The sequence below is a fragment of the Monodelphis domestica genome, chromosome 1, assembly GCF_027887165.1.
Source record: "Monodelphis domestica isolate mMonDom1 chromosome 1, mMonDom1.pri, whole genome shotgun sequence".
Taxonomy (NCBI): Eukaryota; Metazoa; Chordata; class Mammalia; order Didelphimorphia; family Didelphidae; genus Monodelphis; species Monodelphis domestica.
Genome location: NC_077227.1, coordinates 692,044,691 through 692,067,490, shown reverse-complemented (window position 1 = coordinate 692,067,490; position 22,800 = coordinate 692,044,691). Strand labels below are relative to the sequence as shown.

Genomic DNA, 22,800 nt, shown 5'->3' with positions numbered 1-22,800 from the left:
AGGAGTAGAACCAGGAGAAAGTTGTACACAGAGACTGATACATTATAGCACAATTGAATGTAAGGAACTTCTCTACTAGTAGCAATGCAATGTCCCTGGGCAATTTGGAGGGCCTTATGAGAAAGAACGATATCCACATCCAGAGAAAGAACCGTGGGAGTAGAAACACAGAAGAAAAACATTCCCTTGATCACATGGGTTGATGGGGATATGATTGGGGATATAGACTCTAAAAATAACCCTGGTGCAAATATTAATAATTTGGAAATAGGTCTTGATCAATGACACGTGTAAAACCCAATGGAATTGCTCATTGGCTATGGGAGGGGGTAGGAGGAGAGGAGAGAAAGAACATGAATTGTGTAACTATGGAAAAACATTCTAAATTAATTAATTAAATATTTTTTTTCAGAAAAAAGATTATGTATCCTGAGATGAATACATGTGACAATTTAAGAAGGGGATGAAGCAGTTAACAACTGGGGACAAGAGGTAGGCACAGGTCATCTCGATGATGGCAAACGAATTGAGCCTTTAAAGTTCCCGGGATTCTAAGAAGTGGAGGGAGATATGGAGGGAGAAAATGGCAGGCATGGGGAACATTCTATGCAAACCAGGAAAGTGGAAGATGGAATGTGGAGGTGATAGAGCACCTAGTAACCTTGTCTGACTGGAATGAAGGGCAGATTAAGGGGAATATTATGAAGTATATAGAGAAAAGTAAGTGGGATTCTTTTCAGTCAAAGTGGGAGACTACCAGGTCAGAATTTTATATATACGTTGTCAGACCTAATCACTGTATTGATCATTTTTCTTTATTAGAGTAGAGGGTTCAATTCATGGAGGGAGGATGGGAAATGGAAGGGGATATTTACAGAAATGACTAATGTTAAAACAAAAGGCACTGATGAAGCTTAATTGGTTTTTTTAGAATAAAAGTATGTGGGATCTAAATTTTGAAGGGGTTTACATTCTAGGCTATGAGTTTGTATTCTATCCTAAAAGAAGTAGGGAGTCATTCTAGATTCTCAGGGACTTGTCTTCAACGGAGCTGTAACTTAAGAATATTAACTTGGAAGCTGCATGGAGAATGGATTGGAGACAAGGGAGACTGGAGGCAGGGAGGTCATTGATAAGGTAATTTCAGGATTCTGGGTCACAGTTCAGGGACTGAATGAAGCACTTAGTTGCCTTGCACTTGGCATGAAGGGGACAAATGGGAGATATTGTAAAGGTAGGGGCAACAAGACTTGACAACTCTTTCAGTTTTGGATAAAGAAGGTAAGAGAAGATTTAGGACTGATTCAGAGATTCAACATTTCAGAGCTGGAAAGGATAGAAGAGATCCCTGGTCCAAAATCAAGGCAGCTAGGTGACAGTGCATAGAGTGCTGAGCCTGGAGTCAGGAAATGTAACTTTCTGAGTCCAAATCCTAAATCAAACACCCAATGGCTGTGTGACCTTGAGCAAGTCACTAAAACATGTTTGCCAGGTTCTTTATCTGTTAAATGAGCCAGAGAAGGAAATGGCAAACCACTTCTGCATCTTCAGCCAGAAAACTCCAAAAAGAAGATCAAGATTTGGATGCAATTGAAATGACTATACAGCATGTCCAAAATCTTACAGTATATAACATAATAAGCTCAAAATGGAAAAATGTTCTGAAATTAAAGGTCATACCACACACATACACACACACACACACACACACACAATAGAAAAGAACAATATCAAGTAACTTTAATAACTATGGTTAGGGGGAGAATTGTTAATCAAACAAGAGGATGATGAGATCATAAAAGGTAATACAGACAATTTTTTGACCACATAAAATTTAAAAAGCTTTAGCTTCAATAAAATCAATGAAGATAGAATTAGAAAAGAAATGGTAGAGTAGGGAAATATTTGCATCAAAGTTCGGGTTTAAAAAAAAATACAGGGATTTGATACAAATATATACCATAACATCAAGAGACATTCCCCTGGAGAGAAGCCATCAAAGTGTGTGAACAAATAGTTTTTCAGAAATAAAGTATTACACACTATAAATGACTACATAAGAATATGCTTCAAATCACTAATAGCAGGAAAAATGCAAATTAAAACAAATCTCCAACCTCATATCAGATAAACTGGCAAAGAAGAGAAAAAGATGAGGAAAAATGAATTTTGAATGGCTGTAAGAAGAGGGCACACTGATGCATTGTTCATGGACACAAAATATTCTAATCCTTCTGGGTTTCACTTTGGAGTTAATCGGGGAAAAAGGACTAAACTTGGTCAGAACTTCTGCTATCTACCAGAAGCCAAAGTCAAAGGTTTATATCAATCACCAAGTCTTTCTAAATTTAAATAAATAAAAAATAAAAACTCTAAATAAATTAGAATAAATAAATAGAAAAATAGAAAAAATATGTATTAAGCATTTGTGATGTGGCAAGCAGTGTACTAGATGGTGGGGATACAAATGCTGAAGCAAAGTCACTGCCCCTTGAAGGGAATTTTATTCTTCTATTCTATTCTAATAATCTTATATTCTAATAGGGAAGACAATAAACATAGAGATATGGTGACCAGAGAAAGGATATTTCATCTAAGAAGGTTACTAAGATGGTAGATGGGATAATTGAATGGTAAGCAACTTGGATATCTCAGTAGTACAGTGGGTTAGGATGCTGGATTTAGAATCAAGAAGACCTGAGTTCAAATCCAGATTTAGACCTTTACTACTTATGTGACCCTGGCCAAGTTGTTTGAGTTCAGTTGCCTCTATAATAAAATACAGATAATAATAGCATCTGTCTTTCAGCGTTGTTGTAGGGATTGAATGAGATATTTGTAAGGCATTTAGCACAATTTTTGGAACACAGTAGATGTTTAATAAATGCTGGTTCTCTTTCCCTTTCCTTGATGTTATCAATGTGCAATTAAATTTTACAAAGAGGTGCTTACCTCAAAGATATAGCAATTAAGGACCACAAACACAACTCTTTAAGTGTGTGTGTGTGTGGGGGGGTGATACTCTCCCCTCTATCACCTTCAGCCCTAGAGAAAGTGGGCTGAATCTCAGAGTGGTTGCTATAATATGTTGGCCCAACTGGCTTCACTTATGAATGTGGGAGAGCCACTGGATGGAGTTGCTTCCTTGGCACAGAGCATAGTGACTTGAGTCATTCATTGCCCTCCAGTATTGCTAAAGGCGTTACTAGTATTTCACTTGACTCAATTACTAGAACACATTGATAGGAATTCCAGTTCCTAGAGCCTCTGTGCTCTTCTCACCTTTCCATGCTCACAGAGATGTAGTTGAGTCCATTCCAACCCCAATACTCATTCATCCAATTACAAGGAAGATAAGACCTCACAGACACTAGTAATAGCAGGACCACAGATTGCTTCCCAGGATGAAGGCAACAGCAGGCAACATGGAGGCAGCTCATCTAGGGTGATAAATGACCAAGGAATTTCTGTCCATCACTAGGTTTACAGCATTGTGTCCTCTTCACTCAAACACAGCCCTAATGATATCTTTACAATAAGCATCAAATTTCATAAAGAAGGATGAATCTGAATTTGTTTATTCTCTTCTAGGGTTTCAAAATCACTTCTCCAATCAAGACTTAATGTTGGTTTTTTTATTGTTGTGGAAGTGAACAAATGTAAGCTGGGAACAGGAAGAAAGAAGACTATCTAGTTCTGGTAGGTCTCATAGACTTGGAATTTTCAGGTAGGCTTCAATAACTCTAGGACAGTTATAAAAAATAATACTTTGGCTTCTGAATAGATTCTGATCATAAAAAGATGACAATGAATGACACTAGGTCTTAAAGCATTGCCTGAAGTCATGATGTAAGCTTCTCTGTGGTCATTTTATACTCAAATGAAAAGCAACTATTTTGGGACATCTTTTTTTTAAATTTTATAATATTTTATTTGATTATTTCCAAGCATTATTCATTAAAGACAAAGATCATTTTCTTTTCCTCCTCCCCCACCCCCATAGCCGATGCGTGATTCCACTGGGTATCACATGTGTTCTTGATTTGAACTCATTGTCATGTTGTTAGTATTAGAGTGTTCGTTTAGAGTCTCTCCTCTGTCATGTCCCCTCAACCACTGTAATCAGGCAGTTGCTTTTCCTCGGTGTTTTTACTCCCACAGTTTGTCCTCTGCTTATGAATAGTGTTTTTTCTCCTAGATCCCTGCAGATTGTTCAGGGACATTACATTGTCCCTAGTGGAGGAGTCCATTATGTTCGATTATACCACAGTGTATTAGTATCTGTGTACAATGTTCTCCTGGTTCTGCTCCTCTCGCTCTGCATCATTTCCTGGAGGTCGTTCCAGGCTCCATGGAATTCCTCCACTTTATTATTCCTTTGAGCACAATAGTATTCCATCACCAACATATACCACAATTTGCTCAGCCATTCCCCAATTGATGGGCATCCCCTCGTTTTCCAATTTTTGGCCACCACAAAGAGTGCAGCTATGAATATTTTTGTACGTGTCTTTTTCCTTATTATCTCTTTGGGGTACAGACCCAGCAGTGCTATGGCTGGATCAAAGGGTAGACACTCTTTTGTCGCCCTTTGGGCCTAGTTCCAAATTGCCCTCCAGAATGGTTGGATCAGTTCACAACTCCACCAGCAATGAATTAGTGTCCCTACTTTGCCACATCCCTTCCAGCATTCATTACTTTCCTTTGCTATCATGTTAGCCAATCTGCTAGTTGTGAGGTGATACCTCAGAGTTGTTTTGATTTGCATCTCTCTGATTATAAGAGATGTGGAACACTTTTTCATGTGCTTATTAATAGTTTTCATTTCTTTATCTGAAAACTGCCTGTTCATGTCCCTTGCCCATTTATCAATTGGAGAATGGCTTGGATTTTTGTACAATTGATTTAGTTCTTTATAAATTTGAGTAATTAAACCTTTGTCAGAGGTTTCTATGAAGATTGTTTCCCAATTTGTTGTTTCCCTTCTGATTTTAGTTATATTGGTTTTGTTTGTACAAAAGCTTTTTAATTTGATGTAGTTGAAATTATTTATTTTACATTTTGTGACTCTTTCTAAGTCTTGCTTGATTTTAAAGTCTTTCCCCTCCCAAAGGTCGACATGTATACTATTCTGTGTTTACCCAATATACTTATGGTTTCCTTCTTTATGTTTAAGTCATTCACCCATTTTGAATTTATCTTGGTGTAGGGTGTGAGGTATTGATCAATTCTTAATCTTTCCACACTGTCCTCCAATTTTCCCAGCAGTTTTTATCTAATAGTGGATTTTTGGCCCAAAAGCTGGGATCTTTGGGTTTATCATATACTGTCTTGCTGAGGTTGCTTGCCCCCAGTCTATTCCACTGATCCTCCTTTCTGTCTCTTATCCAGTACCAAATTGTTTTGATGACTGCTGCTTTGTAATATAGTTTGAGGTCTGGGACTGCAAGACCCCCATCATTTGTGTTTTTTTTTTCATTATTTCCCTGGATATCCTTGATCTTTTGTTATTCCAAATGAACTTTGTTATGGTTTTTTCTAAATCAGTAAAGAAATTTTTTGGGAGTTCAGTGGGTATGGCACTAAATAGATAAATAAGTTTGGGTATGATGGTCATTTTTATTATATTGGCTCGTCCTACCCATGAGCATTTAATGTTTTTCCAATTGCTCAAGTCTAGTTTTAGTTGTGTAGAGAGTGTTTTTTGTTGTATTCATATAGTTCCTGTGTTTGTCTCGAGAGATAGATTCCTAGGTATTTTATTTTGTCTAAGGTGATTTTGAATGGGATTTATCTTTCTAGTTCTTGCTGCTGAGCTGTGTTGGAATTATATAGAAATGCTGATGACTTATGTGGGTTTATTTTGTATCCTGCAACTTTGCTAAGGTTGTTGATTATTTCGATTAGCTTTTTGGTTGAATATCTAGGATTCTTTAAGTAGACGATTATGTCATCTGCAAAGAGTGATAACTTGGTCTCCTCCTTGCCTATTTTGATGCCTTCAATTTCTTTTTCTTCTCTAATTGCTACTGCTAGTGTTTCTAGTACAATGTCAAATAGTAGAGGTGATAATGGGCATCCTTGTTTCACTCCTGATCTTATTGGGAATGCGTCTAGTTTATCCCCATTGCAGATGATATTAGCTGATGGTTTTAGATATATACTGTTTATTATTTTTAGGAATGACCCTTCTATTCCTATGCTTTCTAGTGTTTTTATTAGGAATGGGTGTTGCATTTTATCAAAGGCTTTTTCTCTGTCTATTGAGATAATCATGTGGTTCTTGTTGGTTTGCTTGTTGATGTGGTCAATTATGTGGATGGTTTTTCTAATGTTGAACCAGCCCTGCATCCCTGGTATAAATCCTACTTGATCATGGTGGATGACCCTTCTGATCACTTGCTGGAGTCTTTTTGCTAGTATCCTATTTAAGATTTTTGCATCTATATTCATTACGGAGATTGGTCTATAGTTTTCTTTCTCTGTTTTTGACCTGCCTGATTTTGGAATCAGTACCATGTTTGTGTCATAAAAGGAGTTTGGTAGAACTCCCTCTTTATTTATTATGTCAAATAGTTTGTATAGTATTGGGGTTAACTGTTCTCTGAATGTTTGATAGAATTCACTGGTGAATCCATCTGGCCCTCGGGATTTTTTCTTAGGAAGTTCTTTGATGGCTTGTTGGATTTCATTTTCTGATATGAGATTATTTAAGAATTCTATTTCTTCTTCTGTTAGTCTAGGCAGTTTGTGTTTTTGAATATATTCATCCATATAACCTAGATTGCTGTATTTATTGCCATATAATTGAGCAAAGCAATTTTTAATGATTGCCTTAATTTCCTCTTCATTGGTGGTGATGTCCCCCTTTTCGTCTGATACTTTTAATTTGCTTTTCTTCTTTCCTATTTTTAATTAGATTGACCAGTACTTTGTCTATTTTGTTTGTTTTTTCAAGGTACCAGCTTCTTGCCTTATTTATTAAGTCAATAGTTCTATCACTTTCAATTTTATTAATTTCTCCCTTAATTTTTGGGATTTCTAGTTTGGTTTTCTGCTGGGGGTTTTTAATTTGATCGCTTTCAAGTTTTTTTATTTGCATTTCCAATTGATTGATCTCTGCTCTCCCTAGTTTGCTAATATATGCACTCAGGGATATGAATTTACCTCTGATTACCGCTTTGGCTGCATCCCAAAAGGTTTGAAAGGATGTCTCGCCATTGTCATTTTCCTCGGTGAAATTATTAATTTTTTCTATGATTTCATTTCTAACTAAATGATTTTGGAGTATCATATTGTTTAATTTCCAATTTGTTTTTGATTTGGTTTTCCATGTATCATTACTGATCATTCTTTTTATTGGCCTTGTGATCTGAAAAGGCTGCATTTATTATTTCTGCTTTTTTGCATTTGTGTGCCATGTTTCTGTGACCTAATGTATGTTCAATCTTTGTGAATGTGCCATGTGGTGCTGAGAAGAAAGTGTATTCCTTTTTATCCCTATTTATTTTTCTCCATATGTCTATTAATTCTAATTTTTCTAAGATTTTATTCACTTCTTTTACTTCTTATTTATTTTTTTGGTTTGATTTATCTAAATTTGATAATGGTTGGTTTAAGTCTCCCACTAATATGGTTTTACTGTCTATTTCTTCCTTCAATTCTCCTAGTTTCTCCATTAGAAATTTGGGTGCTATATTATTTGGTGCATACATGTTGATTAGTGATATTTCCTCATTTTCTAAAGTCCCTTTTAACAAAATATAATTACTTTCCCTATCCCTTTTGATCAGGTCTATTTTTGCTTTGGCTTTATCAGATTGGACATCTTCTTAATGAAAACTAAGACCAAGTTTTCAGTTTATTATTATGGTCTTTTAACTCTTCCAAGATCTCCTCTGTCTGATTAAGATATAAACCCCCAAATCCCAAAAGTATTTACAGGATGTGTCTATTTCTCATAGGAATGCAGATTAAGTCAATACAGTTCAGTGGGCAGAGCAATGAATTAAGAGATAGGAGGGTGAGTAGATATAGTAGAAAACATAATGCTGGGATTGAGAGTTAATGGACCTGGGTTCAAATCTTGACTCTCATTTGCTATCTATGAGACCTTTAGCAATAGTTCTTGAGGCCTCAGTTTCCTCTGATAAACTGTGAGTTATGTACTAAATGGCCTCTGAAGTCTCTTTCAGTTGTAATGATTTTAAAGATTTTAATCTTTAAATAGCATTAGGATTTCAGACAAATCTTTTGAGGATCAATTTCTTCATCTGCAAAATAGAATAATATTTCTATTATCCTCAGGGTTGTTGTGAGGACAATGCTTTGTGAACTATTTAGTGCTATAGAAACATGAGCTCTAAGAAAATTATCATTATTATAAGAATGGCTAAGTAGGTACTGTGCCTGTGGTTATTCAAGTGGGGGTATGCAGGGATTTATCCAATTAGACACAGAAGGCCCATGGTGTTCCAACTCCCAGGGAAATTCTTTCTTTGTTTCACTTTGCATTTCAGTGGAACATATCAGCATAATTTTAATTCTTTCCTCAAGGTCATACAGCTATCTAAGGGTAGTCTTAGTTTTTTTAATCTAGATCTTTGAAATCATGGAATCACAAATTTAGAGTAAAAGAAAGCAAGAAAAAGTGCATTAAAGAAACTACCACATAGGGATCCTTTCAGATCCACATAACTCCAAAACCAGTCCACAGGCATTTCTCAAGTTCCTGCAACATATTTTGAGTATAATAGCATCCTTACAGGGAGGTAATAAGCATTGCCAAAATGGTTCTACTTTATTGTCACTCTTGAGCGCCCACCAGTGTGCTTCACATTATCAATCAACAGTTCAGCACCATTACCTTTCAGAAAAAGGAATTTTACTAAGAAAGTATAGTCAGAACAATTGGAACAAAATATCCTCCATTTTTCTCCTCCAAAATAAAAAACAAAACCCTAGTCAATTACTTTATAAGTATTCCACAGAGTTCAAAGGAAGAATAGACTTAAATTCAGAGTGTGGTGGTGATGAGATACACATGTAGAAAACACATTATACCAATGAAGATCTCACAACTTCTAGCCACAGAAATATTTTTCTCCCTTCACGGAGGCATACATACCTTTCAGGGTCTGAGGATTGGTACCTTTCTATTAGTCAAAGCAAACAAAACTCTCTTTCATGAAAGATCATAATCTCTGAAGTCACCATCATTTTTCAGTGATGATCTATTCATAAATTAGTCTATAGGCACTTCCCCTGTTGAAGACTAATATTTCTCCAGGAGCTACTTTATGAATTCTGGCGAACTCTACTCCTGAAACTATTCATTAATGATAACTTTATTGGGACCTCTACATCTCAAGAACTAATAAAATCTCCTTGACACTTTTGAAATGGAATATTCATTTATCTTGGATCAAGAAAAAATACACACACACACACACACACACACACACAAAGGGTTTCATGAACTAAGTTGCTACTGAGTGAAGGGCTGTGATCATGTCTTGTTGTTGGGTCATTTTAATTGTGTCCAACTCTTCATGATCCCATTTTGAGGTTTTCAGGTAGAGTGATTAATCATTTCCTTTTCCAGCTCATTTTATAGATGTGAACTTTAAAACTATTCCAACCTAATCAGACCATTCTTTAGAACTGATTTAGCTATTTCCTGATCAATAACAATGGAGATACTTGGAATAACAGAATCAGGTCTTGGAAACTCTACATTCTCTACCCTTCTTAGTTTAACAAGATTAGGAAGGTCTGCATCAAACTCAAGATTTAATTATCTGAGGAAATGGCCTTCAACAGATATGTGCAGAAAAAAAGGACAGACCTCTGGGCTGTCCTAAGTCAAGCTAAATCAGCATTGGTACAGATGAGACTCAGGAAAGTGATGTAAAACTGTCTACATAAGGCACATCACTTCCTGTCTCAGAGAGATGACTCTGGCTGGCAGAGTGCTAGGTGTTCCCACACCTTGGCATGGTGGTGGCTATTGTCTGAGTTCAGTGGTGAGTTTTGCCCTGGAGCTGATTTCAGGTTCAGGCATCTTAGCTGAACCCCTTTAGAGGTCAGGCTGATTCTTTCCTCCTTCATACTCTGAAACCTTATCTCCTAATCTCCCCACCCCATACCACTGGGGGGGGGGGAAGAAAACCTACTCCTTTCCTTCTTTCTTCTCATTAATCTCCTCCATTATCAATTAAAACAACATAAAATTTCCAGCTGACTTGGTTTTTTCATTAGGATTTTATAAATTAAATCCTTGGCAACAAAAATAATTATTGTATTCAGTCTCAGCCATAATTTTACCCTTTACATAGACTATACCCTTTACATAGAACTGATGCAAACAGGTTTATATAACTTGTTAGTAAGGAAGACCTCACAACTCCTAGCTCCAGAAATGTTTTTTTGTCTTTTATGATGGTAAAGCACTCTGTTGGGCTCTGAAGATTGGTACCTTTCAATGAAACAGAGAGAGCAAATCTCTCTTTTATGAGAGATTATGATCCCCAAAGACACCATGATTCTTCATTGAATGTCTGTTCAAATTAGTCTACAGTCACTTCCTCTGTCAAAGACTGCTACTTCTCTAGAAGTCACTTTATGAACTCTGATGAGCTCTACTTCTGATTCTAATGATTAGTGTTACCTTTATTGGAATCTCTGGATCTCAAGAACTCATAAAATCTCCTTGACATGCCTGATATAGAATATTCATTTTCTTTGGATCAGGGAAGAATATGTACTCCCCCCCCCCCCACACACACACACAAGGTTTCATGGACTGAATAGTTACTGAACGTAGATTCTTGTCATTGCATCATTTCAGTTGCATCCAACTCTTCATGATCCATTTTGGAGTTTTCTTGGTAAAGATACTGGAATAGTTAGCCCTTTCCTCTTCTAGCTTTTTAGACAAGGAACTGAGGCAAACTGGATTATATAACTTGCTAGTAAGGAAGACCTTACAACTCCTAGTCCCAGAAATGTTCTTTTCTCTTCATGGTGGGTTCTGAAGGTTGATACTTTTCAGTGAATCAAAGCTCATAAATCTCTCCTTCATGAGATCATAATTGCTGAAGTTACTACTTCACACAATAAGTACTTGTCGCTAGATTTGAACTCATGGTCTTTCTGATTGCAAGGCCCATGTCCTGCTTCTCCCCTATTTGGTATCTCAAAGTAATATTGCCTTCACTCCAAGCCAGGAATAAAAAGAAGCTAAGAGAGGGGAAGATCACATCTTTTCTTTGCACATTCAATTATGGCACATCACCTCCTGAGTCATTGGTTTTTGTCATTCTACTGCTAATTAGAAGACTTTTAATCATTACATAGTCCCAACTCCTGGGATACTCATGACTAGAAGTAGGCTCATAAAATTTCCTACATGGTTGAATTAGAAGTCGTCAGGAAAAAGCTGTGTATTCTCTATATAAACCATTAGGAAAGGGAAATCCAATTATATTCTTTTGGATATATTTGTAACATACAGAAGCAGAAGCAGGAATGAAGTCCCTAAGGGAAAACTGATTTGCTTAAATTCATATAGCTAAGAAAATAGCAGAGCCGAGATTTGAATTTGGGCCCATTTACCCCTCAAAGCCAATATTCCTTCTATTAGACCACACTGCTCCTTAGCTGGTGGGAGGGGTTCCTGGCAGACTTCAATATTGCTTTGTTCAATATGCCTACAAGAAGTAACTCACAAATGAGATAATAAAGCCCTTGCTGAATTCAAAAGCCCTCCATACATAAATGCTAAGCCACAATGAGAAGATTAGCTTCTCCCCCAGTAGGAGAGGGATTATCAAGCAAATACATAAAGTCCCTCTTACAGCAGGGTGCTCACCATGCATAATCCATAAATATTAATTGACAGTCATCTCCCCATTCCCTCTTTCCTATAACAACACTTCAGGTGTGTCGCCACTCCAGTCACTTACTCATATACAGTAAAATAGTAGAATGACAATTTTATATGTTCATCTCTACCCATTATACTCTACTGTATGGTCTGTCTTCCATTGAATTCTACTTTCTAACCTGGGGATGATGGAGAGACCCAGTCCTTCATCCTCAATGAGTGCATTCACATCAGACAGGGCCTTTGAGATTTGACCAATTGCTTAATATTTTGCCCTCACAAATTTGAGGTCCACTCAAAAGGAGTTACCTTGGGCCATAGATCAAAGGAATGTTATGCCCTCTCAAAATTCCCTGAGATTTGTTGCGAGAAAAATGATCCCTCATTTCAGCCTTGGTCTCCTCCCAGATCCCATCTGTCTCTTTGACAGGCTTTCCAGAGGTCTTCAGTCTTCTTCTTCCCTTTTATGCTGTAAACTTTTAAAATAAGGCATCTTTGGCCTGGCTTACAACTTGACAGCTGCCTAACTATTTTATATCCTGTTTTCTGTTTCCCAGTGTTCTTCCTTTTTGCTCTTGTCACACTGAGGGTTAAGAAGGTACAAACTTAGGTTAAGGATTTCCTCTTTTGTCCCCATCTGATTCCACACCCAAAGGACCACCAAGCCTATTGAGTTCCTTCATATTCTTCTATAATTATATTTAGTGCTCCCCCCCCTCTAAGAAACATCCTTTGGTTTCTTTCTTGAAATCTTTCTTTCCTTCTCTGATTTTCAGACTACTCTTCTTGAATCTTTTATATTCCCTTCGCCCATTAGACTGAACTCTCCAAGGATAGGGTCTGTCTTATGCATCCAGGTGGCACATTGGATGGAAAGCTTGGCCTAGAATCAGGAACATCTGAGATCAAATCCAAACACAGGCATTTGCTAGCTCTGTGCCATAATTTCTGTCTGCCTGAGTTTGCTCAACTGTAAAGTGAGGATGATAATAGCACCTACCTCCCATGGTCCTTGTGAGGATTGAATGAGAGTTTTTATAAAGTTCTTAGCCCTGTCACATAGCAGGTGCTCAGGAAATATTTGTTCCTTTTCTTTTTTGATTCCCAGTATGCAACATGGTTGTAATATAGTTGTTGGTAGTACTTTGTTTTCAAAGAGGACCAGTGATATCACGGGTGATATCTTGACTGGTTTATGAATTGGATTTAAGTGAGGCAGAGTAGCACAAAGTCATCAGCCTCACTCTGCCTTCCAGTCATTAAACTGAGAAGGCAAAAATCGGGATGACTGGCAATAATCTGGTATGTAGTGGATGACTTTGGTGGCTTCCATGACATCTATTCCAGTTGCCTTAATGGACATTGGAACAGATAATTTTTATCCTTCCATTCCACTGTGGCTTCATGAAATACTTGCGGTAGAATCCCCCTTAATTCACTACAGGTTGGTGGTCCATCCATTATCCTCAGCCTAGTTTAGTCCATCTGAGATGGTTTTACCATGGTGTGGCTTCTGTGAATGCTACAACTACTTGGAGCAACATGTGAAAGTTGGGTAAAAGATGGACACCAAAGATGGATCAACAGCTCTAAAAAGGGTTGGGCCATTGGTGTTAGTCCTCCTAGGATAGTCCATACATACTTGGTGCTTAATAAATGCTTATTGGATTGACTGATCTTAGTATATTTTTAAATTATATTCTTGTTAGTTCTTTGATAAATCCCTGATGGCAAAGAAAAACTCTTGTTTCATTTCTGTCTCTCCTCCTCCCCCTACATCAAATATAGAGTTCCTTAAGTAGTAGTGGTAGGCACTTGATGCTTGTTGAATTTAATTAAATGGCATTTAATTAATGGCCTTCATTATCAATGAATGGCCTCCTTTCTATTATCTAGGGTAGCAGTTAACAACTTTTATTACTTCTTCAACAAACATTTACTGAGAGCCCACTGTATACTGCCTGGAGAAAGATTGGGGGTGAGGACTTACAAATATGTGTATGCATACTCAATTCAGCTGAAGGTTAATTCAAAACCTGCTTTAGGACACACAGCCTTCATGGAGTCATTCTAGATTATTATAAGCAATATGGTACCCTTCTTCCATACCCCCCACATGTCAACTCTATGAGCCCTAATTTTCTTTGTCTCTGATTTAAAGAGAAAAAGTACTTTAGCCATATTTAGATCAGTCTGTCTTAGCCTGGTTTTCCCAAATTTGTTTTATTAATATTTCAAGAACGGTATTTCAATAGGATTGATTTCCTTTGTAATGCTTGGTATTTATTTTAGATATTTGAAAACATTCTTCTGAGAAGAGGCTTACAGGCTTCACCAATCTGCCCCCACGGGGCCATGGCTTACAGAAAGGTTATAAACTCCTGCTTTAGTTCAATCACTTTATGTGATAGATAAGAAAACCTCAGGGGGTAGGAGGGTGATGGTGGTGGTGTTTCTGGGAAGTTGGCAGGGAGGGGAATTGATTTGCTTCAGATATTAGTAATAAAGTAGTAAGAATCATAACTAAGCCTGTTTTTTGGGGGAAGTTAGGTGGCACAGTGGGTAGAGTGCCAAGACTTGGAGTCAGGAAGACTCATCTTCCTGAGTTCAGATTTGGGTTCAGACATTTGCTAGCTGTACGACCCTGGGCAAGTCACTTTATCCTCTTTGCCTTGGTTTCCTCATGTGTAAAATGAGCTGGAGAAAGAAATGGCAAAGATATTTCAGTATTTTTGCCAAAAGAAACTCCAAATGGGATCCCAGAGAGTTGGTCATGACTGAAATGACTGAACGATATTGTTCTATATTTGACTGACAACCAATTATTGTCTTCTGGATATGTGTAGCTTAAGGGATTTTATTATGGAGGGGAAAGCCTGGTGGACTTTTGATGAAGAGGCCTTGGACTACCATTACAGCTCTGATATTAATAGTGTGAACATGGATAAGGATTTTAATTTGTCTAAATCAAAGTTTTATCATCTGTAAACTATAGATAATAAATATTCATGTTCTTTTCCTCCTAAAGCTGTTTGGAGGAAAGCACTTTGAAAATCCTAAAGCACTATAGAAACACAAATTATTGATCTCAGTGTCTTTAAGCAATCCTATGTGCTGTCTTCCTAGAGTAGATGTAGTGTCAAAGGACCAGAGTTTGGATGCCATTTCCACAACTGGCTCCTTCATTATCATTCTCAGGACCTCCATTTCATTATGTGTAGAATGAGAGGGTTGGACTTGGTGGTCCTTCCAGTCTTACAAGTCTATAATCCCTTAATTGTCATGCTAAGAATTTGATCATGCTTTCTGGTTCCTAACATGCTTAAAATGCATTAACTCAAGTGATCTTCACAGGGGCAGATAGGTGAGAGACTGGAGAGATGGCTGTAGTTGCAGTCCAGAAGACTTGAGTTTAAATCATGCCTTGAATATTTGCTTAGATGCATAACCTTAGACAAGTCACTAAACCTTTGCCTCGCTCGGTTTCCTTATCTGTAAAATGGGGGTAACAGCAGCATCAACCCCCCAGGTCACTGTTAGAATCAAATTAGAATTATATTTAAAGCACTGTAAGAGAGAGAAATCTGGAAACTTTGGGAGTAGGCCTGGAAAAGCTGCAAGAATCCTGCAAGCAGCAAAGGGGGGATGGCCAGAAAGGAACTTGGAACCTTGGAGTGAGAAATAAAAAAGCTGATCCAGACAGTTGAAACTGACTCCTGGCTGGGAGTACCTGAGCAGAATGGTCTCACTGACTGAATCTCAAAGTCAGTGATCTTTCTCTCCCTGAATTCCTGCTCCCAGATCCTCTTGAACCCCAGCCAGTGGACAAGGACTTTGAGAGACAAGCAGTCCACAAAGAAGATCTCTACAACTTCCTTAGAACCTTGAACTTGGGGACACTTGCTGTGCCAGCCAAGAAACCAGAGTTTTTCTACTCTGTGAGTTCAGGTTATCAGACCTGAGCTGTCTAACTTTGGGGGGAAGACTGTTAATGAGATATGGACCTCCTCTCCCTCTTTCCCTCCTGAATCTCAATCCTTGCCTTTTATCAACCCTGTCCCATTCCTGCTTGCCTTGAATAAACTCAGTTATTAGGACCCAAACTGACTCCAGCTTTATTAGAAGACAGCCTGAATATTGAGGGGGGAGAGAAGTGCTCTCTCTCTCTCTCTCTCTCTCTCTCTCTCTCTCTCTCTCTCTCTCTCTCTCTCTCTCTCTCTCTCTCTCTCTCTCTCTCTCTCTCTCTCTCCTCCCTCTGTCTCTGTCTCTGTCTCTCTTTCTGTCTCTCTCTCTGTCTCTCTCTGTCTCTGTCTCTCTCTCTCTCTGTCTCTGTCTGTCTGTCTATCTCTCTTCAGAAGAAAGAGGCTTCACACCTGATCCTTCCTCCAATAAAGATCCCAGAGAGCCTATAAGTAGGAGTTTAAGGCAGCCATCGAGTGGGGGTCTAGTCAGAGAGGGCTGGAGGGGGGAGAGAAAAAATCCATCCTCCTTCTCTCCTCTGGCTAAACACTACCTCCTTTCATTCTGTCCTTGCCTAGAAGAAAGAAGACTCCATTTCCCTTTCACCCTTTCTCCCTTTACTATAAATCTCTCCCCTCCCACCCCCCATTTATTACAGGACTTTTCTGTGTTTGGTTTTTTTCAGGCATGTCTGACTCCTTGTGATACCATTTGGGATTTTCTTGGCAAAGATATTAGAGCGGTTGTCCATTTCCCTCTCTGGCCCATTTTATAGATAAGGAACTGAGGCCAACAGAGTGAAGTATCTTATCCAGACCATATAGCTAGCAAATGTCAGAAACTGGATTTGAACTCAGAACTTTCTGGTTCCATGCCCCATACTCTATCCACATTCTGTCTAGCTATAAGACACTTTGCAGAATTAAAATTCTACATAAATGCTATTTAGTAGTATGAATAGACACTGTTCCAGATAATGGAGGAATGAAGGAGAAAGTAAATGGTTTGCCTGTGGTGATATACCTAAGTAATTGTCTGAAGTTGAATTCATACTTATTCCATGTTGCTTCTCTAATTTTCAATTAGGGGATGGGGACTGGACTTGCAATGTCCTTGGTGTAGAGAACTTCTTTCTCCAGTGGTAGGTCAGCACCCATTCTAATTAGTCTAGTCTTAAAAAGTTGCCTGGAGCATTGAGAAGTTCAGCGATTTCCCCATGGTCACATTGTCAGAGACAAAGCTTGGAACCAGCTCTTCTTAGCTTCCAGGCTGGCTCTCTGCTTACCTCTCAATTAGGAATCATTATTTTGTATTTATTTGTGTACCCATCTCCCTTAAGTTAAGTTCCTTAACTTCACTTGACCACATACAGTCAAGCCTGGCTTAATTTACCTCATGGTATTATAATCAATGAAAAGGCATTTCATTAACATTGTTCTGCACATCAGACAATGTCCTAATTCAGACTGATCTCTCCTGTGATGATCTGAATTAGTGAGATTTTGAATTAAAAAAAAAGATAACTTAAAAGGCATGATGGGTAAAAGCCTGGATTCTACTCTTGACCTCAACCAGCAACAGTATTAGCAATGAAAGAGCTTCACCTTCTCTCCTATATGGCCCAGAGAAGTATGGTCAAATAAAAAAAAATAATTGGTTTCAGAGTTTACAAATGTCAGCTATTTTATTTGTGTGCTTGTCGGATCTCAGCCAAGTCATTCATTTCATTCATCTGTTAAATGGAGCATCTGGATGAGGAGATCTAAGGTTCCTTGTAAATCAAAAATCCCAACATCCTATCGACATTCATTCGTAAGGTGGCTGGCTAGAGATAAGGGTGCAATCTAAAGTAAGGAACCATCCCCTTCTCAAAAAGCTCCTATGGTTCCATCATTCCCTCAGGGTAAAGTATCAACTTCTCTGGTCTTTATAAAGTCCTCTAAAATGGATTCTAGTCCAACTTTCCTGACTGAGTATATATTACTCTCACTTATGTATTACACATCCCAGTCAAAATGGCTAATGTACTGCTCCTGATATGAGCCATCATATTTTCCAATTCCGTGAAAAACCATACTAGGAATCCTTTCTCATCTCTACCTCCTGGAGCCCTCAGATTTCTTAAAGGTTTAGCTTGTTCCACCTCTTTCAAGAGACTTTTCTTAGTTACACTCACCGGTTATTGGTGTCCCCTATAATCATGTATTTCTTGAAATACCTCCATGTGATTATCCATGAATATGTTATACCCTCTTGCGCAGATAATGTGCTTCATAAAATCAAAGGCTATTTCATTTTTCTATTTTACATTCCCATTACCTAAAAAATTCCTAGAGCATAGCTGCTTAATAAATGCTGATCAATTGATTGATTGAGGGAAGATAACTTTCCTTCTAATAAATTAATCTACAGAGGAATAAACGAAAATTTTAGCTATTATGCCACTGGGCATACCAGCCTCTAATTGAATTAATAGGATAGCCTTGGTATTAGACTTCTCTTTTTATTGCTCTGTCCAGAACAAGAAACTGGTCTATGGTTTTCCAAGAAGTGTGCTACTTGGCCTAAGAACATAGACTGCAGGTAGGAGAAACTCATTATTTTTCTGGGGTAGCTTTTTTCATTCTACTTTGGTGTATCACTAATACTTAGAAACATTTTCCTTACATAGAATTGAAGTGGATCCCTTTGCAACTTTTATCTACTGCTTCTCTTTCTGCTCTCTGTGGTGAAATAAAATAGATATTTCTTTTTAATATGAAAAAGCTTCAAACATTTCAAGCCAACTCTGAAGCTTCTCCAAAATTCTCTTTTCCAGTTGAAATGTATCCATCCATTTCAAACATTTCTCATGTGACATGAACTCAACAGTTTCTCCATACTGGTTTCCACAGAACATTGGAAAGTGAATTGGTTCAAGATCTCAGAGGACCTGGGTTCAACTTCTGTTTGTCCCTTAATAAGACTGTAATTGGCTCCCACCTAGAGGGATGAGGAAGAGAGAGTCAAGTGCTGTGTGCCATATAGGGAAAAAATATGACTTAATGGTAGAGAAAATGTTCATATGACTCTTCAGATCTTCATCAATGGGAAATCGCTGCTGGAGTTGTTTGGGAGAGGGACATGTGATTGGAAGAGAAGACAGACTATCTTTGGGATCAACTCCAAGGGAGGAGAAAGAGAGAAAAATTCAGAAGACAGACATATAGGCAAAGACATCTCCTAAACATGTCTCCAGTTTCCAATTTGTCTCCCCAGAGATTTTGAAGAGAGAATTACATTAGTCTCTTAGTTTGAGTTGAGGTTCGGTCTCATATTAGAAAAGCTCGTCTACATGTATTTTTCTGGAATATTCTAATCTGGTTAGGTTCCTTAAGTTATTTCTGATTTTTGCTTAAATAATTTTATTGTCTATTTCCTATTTGTGATGGTCTTTTATGCAACTAGTGTTTTATGGTTATAGCTGCCAGTGGATATAAGCTTAGAACTATCCTCCACTGCTGATCAAAATAGTTTGCTTTGTAATTCTATGAATTTTATTTTATGGATTTTGAAACATTAATTTGAGAAGACGTCAATTATGCTTCAGCATACTGGCAAAGTCAGAGGGAAGGGGATTCAAAGCTACTATTCAAAAGAAAAAAAAGAAAAAGAAGGGCTTAAGAACCCCATATTTAAGGGAAAACATAATTAATTCAATTTTAATTGGGAACGCCTATAAGACCAGGTGTAAAAGTATACCAGGTAGGGGAAAATGTACAATAAACTCAGGAGAAAGATATGGGCTACATATGTATGTTGGAAATCAGAAGAAGAGATATAATTGACCTTCTAGGAGCTGATGAAATCATTGAGGCAGAATGTCCAGACCTCAGGACAGAACCCTGGGAGACATGAGCACTTGAGAAGATGACATGATGATGAATTAGCAAAGACGAGTGAGAAGGAAAAGTGAGATAGGTAGGAAAAGAATTAGGAGAAAGTAGCATCACAAAAACCCATGGAGAAGAGACTATCCAGGAATATCAGGGTCGTCAAACCCAAAAGAGACATAAAGAAAGATAAGGGCTAAAAAAAGACATTTGGATTTAGCTATGAAAAGATTGGTGGTAACTTTAATGAAAATTTCAATTCAGTGAATGGTTTAACAGTCAGATTGTAGGGGCTGGAAAAAAATGAATGGGAGGTGAGGAAACAGAGCCAGAAGTGTAGAAAACTGTTTCTAGGAGCTTGGCTAGGATTGGAGGGAGGTAGGTTGAGATCATGGAGTCAGAGACAATATTTTATACTCTCAAGGAAAACCCTTTTGGCCAAATCACCTCTTAAATTCATAATGGAAACTTGGAGGAAATTTGGTGGAGCCTCTAATTACAGAAGGGGCACTTGTGGCTGCCTATCTTAGCAAAGATCAAGGTCAATAGATTCTGCTGTGTTTGCCAATGCTTCTGGTCGCCTCTTTTTTGGAGGAGGCAGGTAGGACAGAATTAAAGCTGGGTGAACTCGCCTAAGAGATAAATTTGTGAAGAGTAATGTGCTGCATTCTTTTTAAGTGGAATGGTATTAAAAAATTAATTGGGTTATGATAGAGGCATCATGGCCTGAGTAATTGAGTGGAGATTGCTATTAGCTCAGCCCACTCTCACTGAGTGATTAGCAGCCTGGCCCTCCCCACTGGAGGCAGCAATCATCTCTTATCCAAGAGGTCAGCCTGCTCAAGTGATTTGAAGGTGACTTTCCTGGCTTTATTTCCTTTCTAGCAGACTGAGTAGCAGACCCTTGGGCAGAACTGAAGGAGAGTGTGGGGCTGAAGGGGAAGAAGCACTCTTGGATACCCCGAAAGGATGACACAATCCTAGATTCCTAGGCGAGGGGGTTTTCTAAGGGAATGGTGACCGTTTTTCCAAGTTGAATGGCTTCTCCTTCATTTTGTATTTGGGAAAGCCTGATATGCCACTGCAAAAGTGACTTGCATTTTTGAAGTTTAGAACTAGAAGAGTCCTTAAGAGTATAATAGAATGGGCACTGGAGACTTGGGTTCGAGTCTAGATTCTGCCACATTTTAGCATTGAGATATTAGGCAAGTTACTGAGCCTTGGTTTTCCTTTCTGGAAAAAAATGGGGAGGAATAGATGATTAGATATGGAATGTTTCCCTCATGGGTTTCATTACAATTTATAAATTATAAAGCACAATTAATATTTTGGTTACTATTTACAATGTAAATTACACTAAAGGTGGTGTTTTGACATCAAATTAAATAAACATTAAGTTCATTCACAGTGTTTAATAAATGTTTGTTTAATTGAATTGAATGGTAGTACAAGGTATTGTACCAGGTGCTGGTGATAGAAAGACACAGATGAACCATTCTTTGCTCCTCCAATATAAAAGAATAAGCATTCTAATGATGGGGAGATAGGGAAGTTTTAGCAGGTGCTGGTATCTGAGCTGAGCCTTGAAGGAAAATAAAGATTCCTGGATGTGTAAATACTCAAATATTTAATTTGTATAGGAGTATAATGTGAAATAAGTATAAAAATTGATTGAAGTCATACCATAGACCTTTTTACAAGTCAAGGTAGAGGGTTGGTACTTGATTCTTAAAGCCATAGGGAGCCAAAGAAAATCTTTGACTAGAGGAGTGACATAGCCTGATCTATTCTTGAGGGAGATTTTTTTCTTCTTTGTAGCAGATTGTACTGGAAGCAGAGAACATAAACAAGTCTCTTTTGGTTCTGCTTAGCTTTAATTTCATTTTGAGCTCCACTAAATAGAAATGAGTATGACTTCCAAAGAGAGAATCAAACAAAATATTTTATTAATTACTTGATGTGCATAGATGACATGAAGTTAAAGAGCTCCCATTGAGAGGTGAAGGAGAAGCAAACATATAACTTCTCTGTCTATGAACACTTTCTCTAATGCCATAAAAATGCCATTTGAATAAAATAGGGATTGAAGGCTTTGAATTTGAATCTGGGAGTTAAAAAGAATAAACAAAACAAACAAAAAACTAATGAATGAAGACAATATTTACAAATACTTGATTTTTTCCAGGCATGTCATCATAAAACTAACATGTAGAAAGTGGTTCCAATTTAGGTTAAGAGATTTACTGGAATTCTGAAATAGAAGTCAGTCTGGAGAGAAAAATTCATTTCAAGTAATTAACATTTACTTAATACCGTGATGATTAAAAAATCTGAGACTGGGTTCCAGGTAAGAAAATCAGTTTATTGATCAGGCTAACAAAAATCAATGAATTAATTTTTGGGTCAGTGATATCTCTCAGTGATCAAAGACAAAGCCATTTAGCATCTTGAGGAATTAATACATTTTGAGATTTATTGTTCAGCCTTTCCCTGGGCACCCTAATACATCTCTAATTGGTGAATATCTAATGAGGAGGTGGGCTTAATAATTTATAGTCCTTTCCCAGTTCCTTGATCATAATGGACAATCACATGCCTTATCATTGGAATACGGTGTCTAGATGAAGAAATCAGGTTATTCCTGGTTAAGACTGACCTTTTCCATTCACTCCAATGCCCAATGCTGACCTCCAGATATACTTGACTTAAACTAGTTCTTGCTTATCAGACAAGATGGGGCTCTCAATCTCATTCTCAATCTTTAATTTTAGGAGCTGCTCTGGGATAAGGAATGTGAGGGAATTCTTGGATTGCCAAGAATAAAAGAATGAGGGAAGAGGCTTGAATATGCACTTATTCATCACAATTTTTAAAAAATGGCAATTTAGAGGAAAAAATAGAAAATAGAGGCTAAATAAATAAAAACAATGAAAGGATCTATTATTACAAAGGCAGCGATGGAAACATTAGCATTTCTTCATCAAAAAAGAAGATTTATGGAGGCTCTTAGAATGCATGACAAACAATTAGGTTAACAATTTGCAGAAGTGCTTTGGAAGAAGATGACTTCACTTTACCAAG

At 37.7% G+C, this 22,800-nt stretch overlaps 1 long non-coding RNA gene across 1 annotated transcript; it reads left to right on the top strand.

Moving 5' to 3' along the window:
- Positions 1-408: 408 nt before the first annotated feature.
- LOC103101356 (uncharacterized) lies at positions 409-18,431 on the top strand. Its single transcript, XR_008912336.1, has 3 exons — positions 409-492; positions 3,592-3,699; positions 18,367-18,431. It is a non-coding gene; the product is annotated as an uncharacterized LOC103101356 (long non-coding RNA).
- Positions 18,432-22,800: the final 4,369 nt, after the last annotated feature.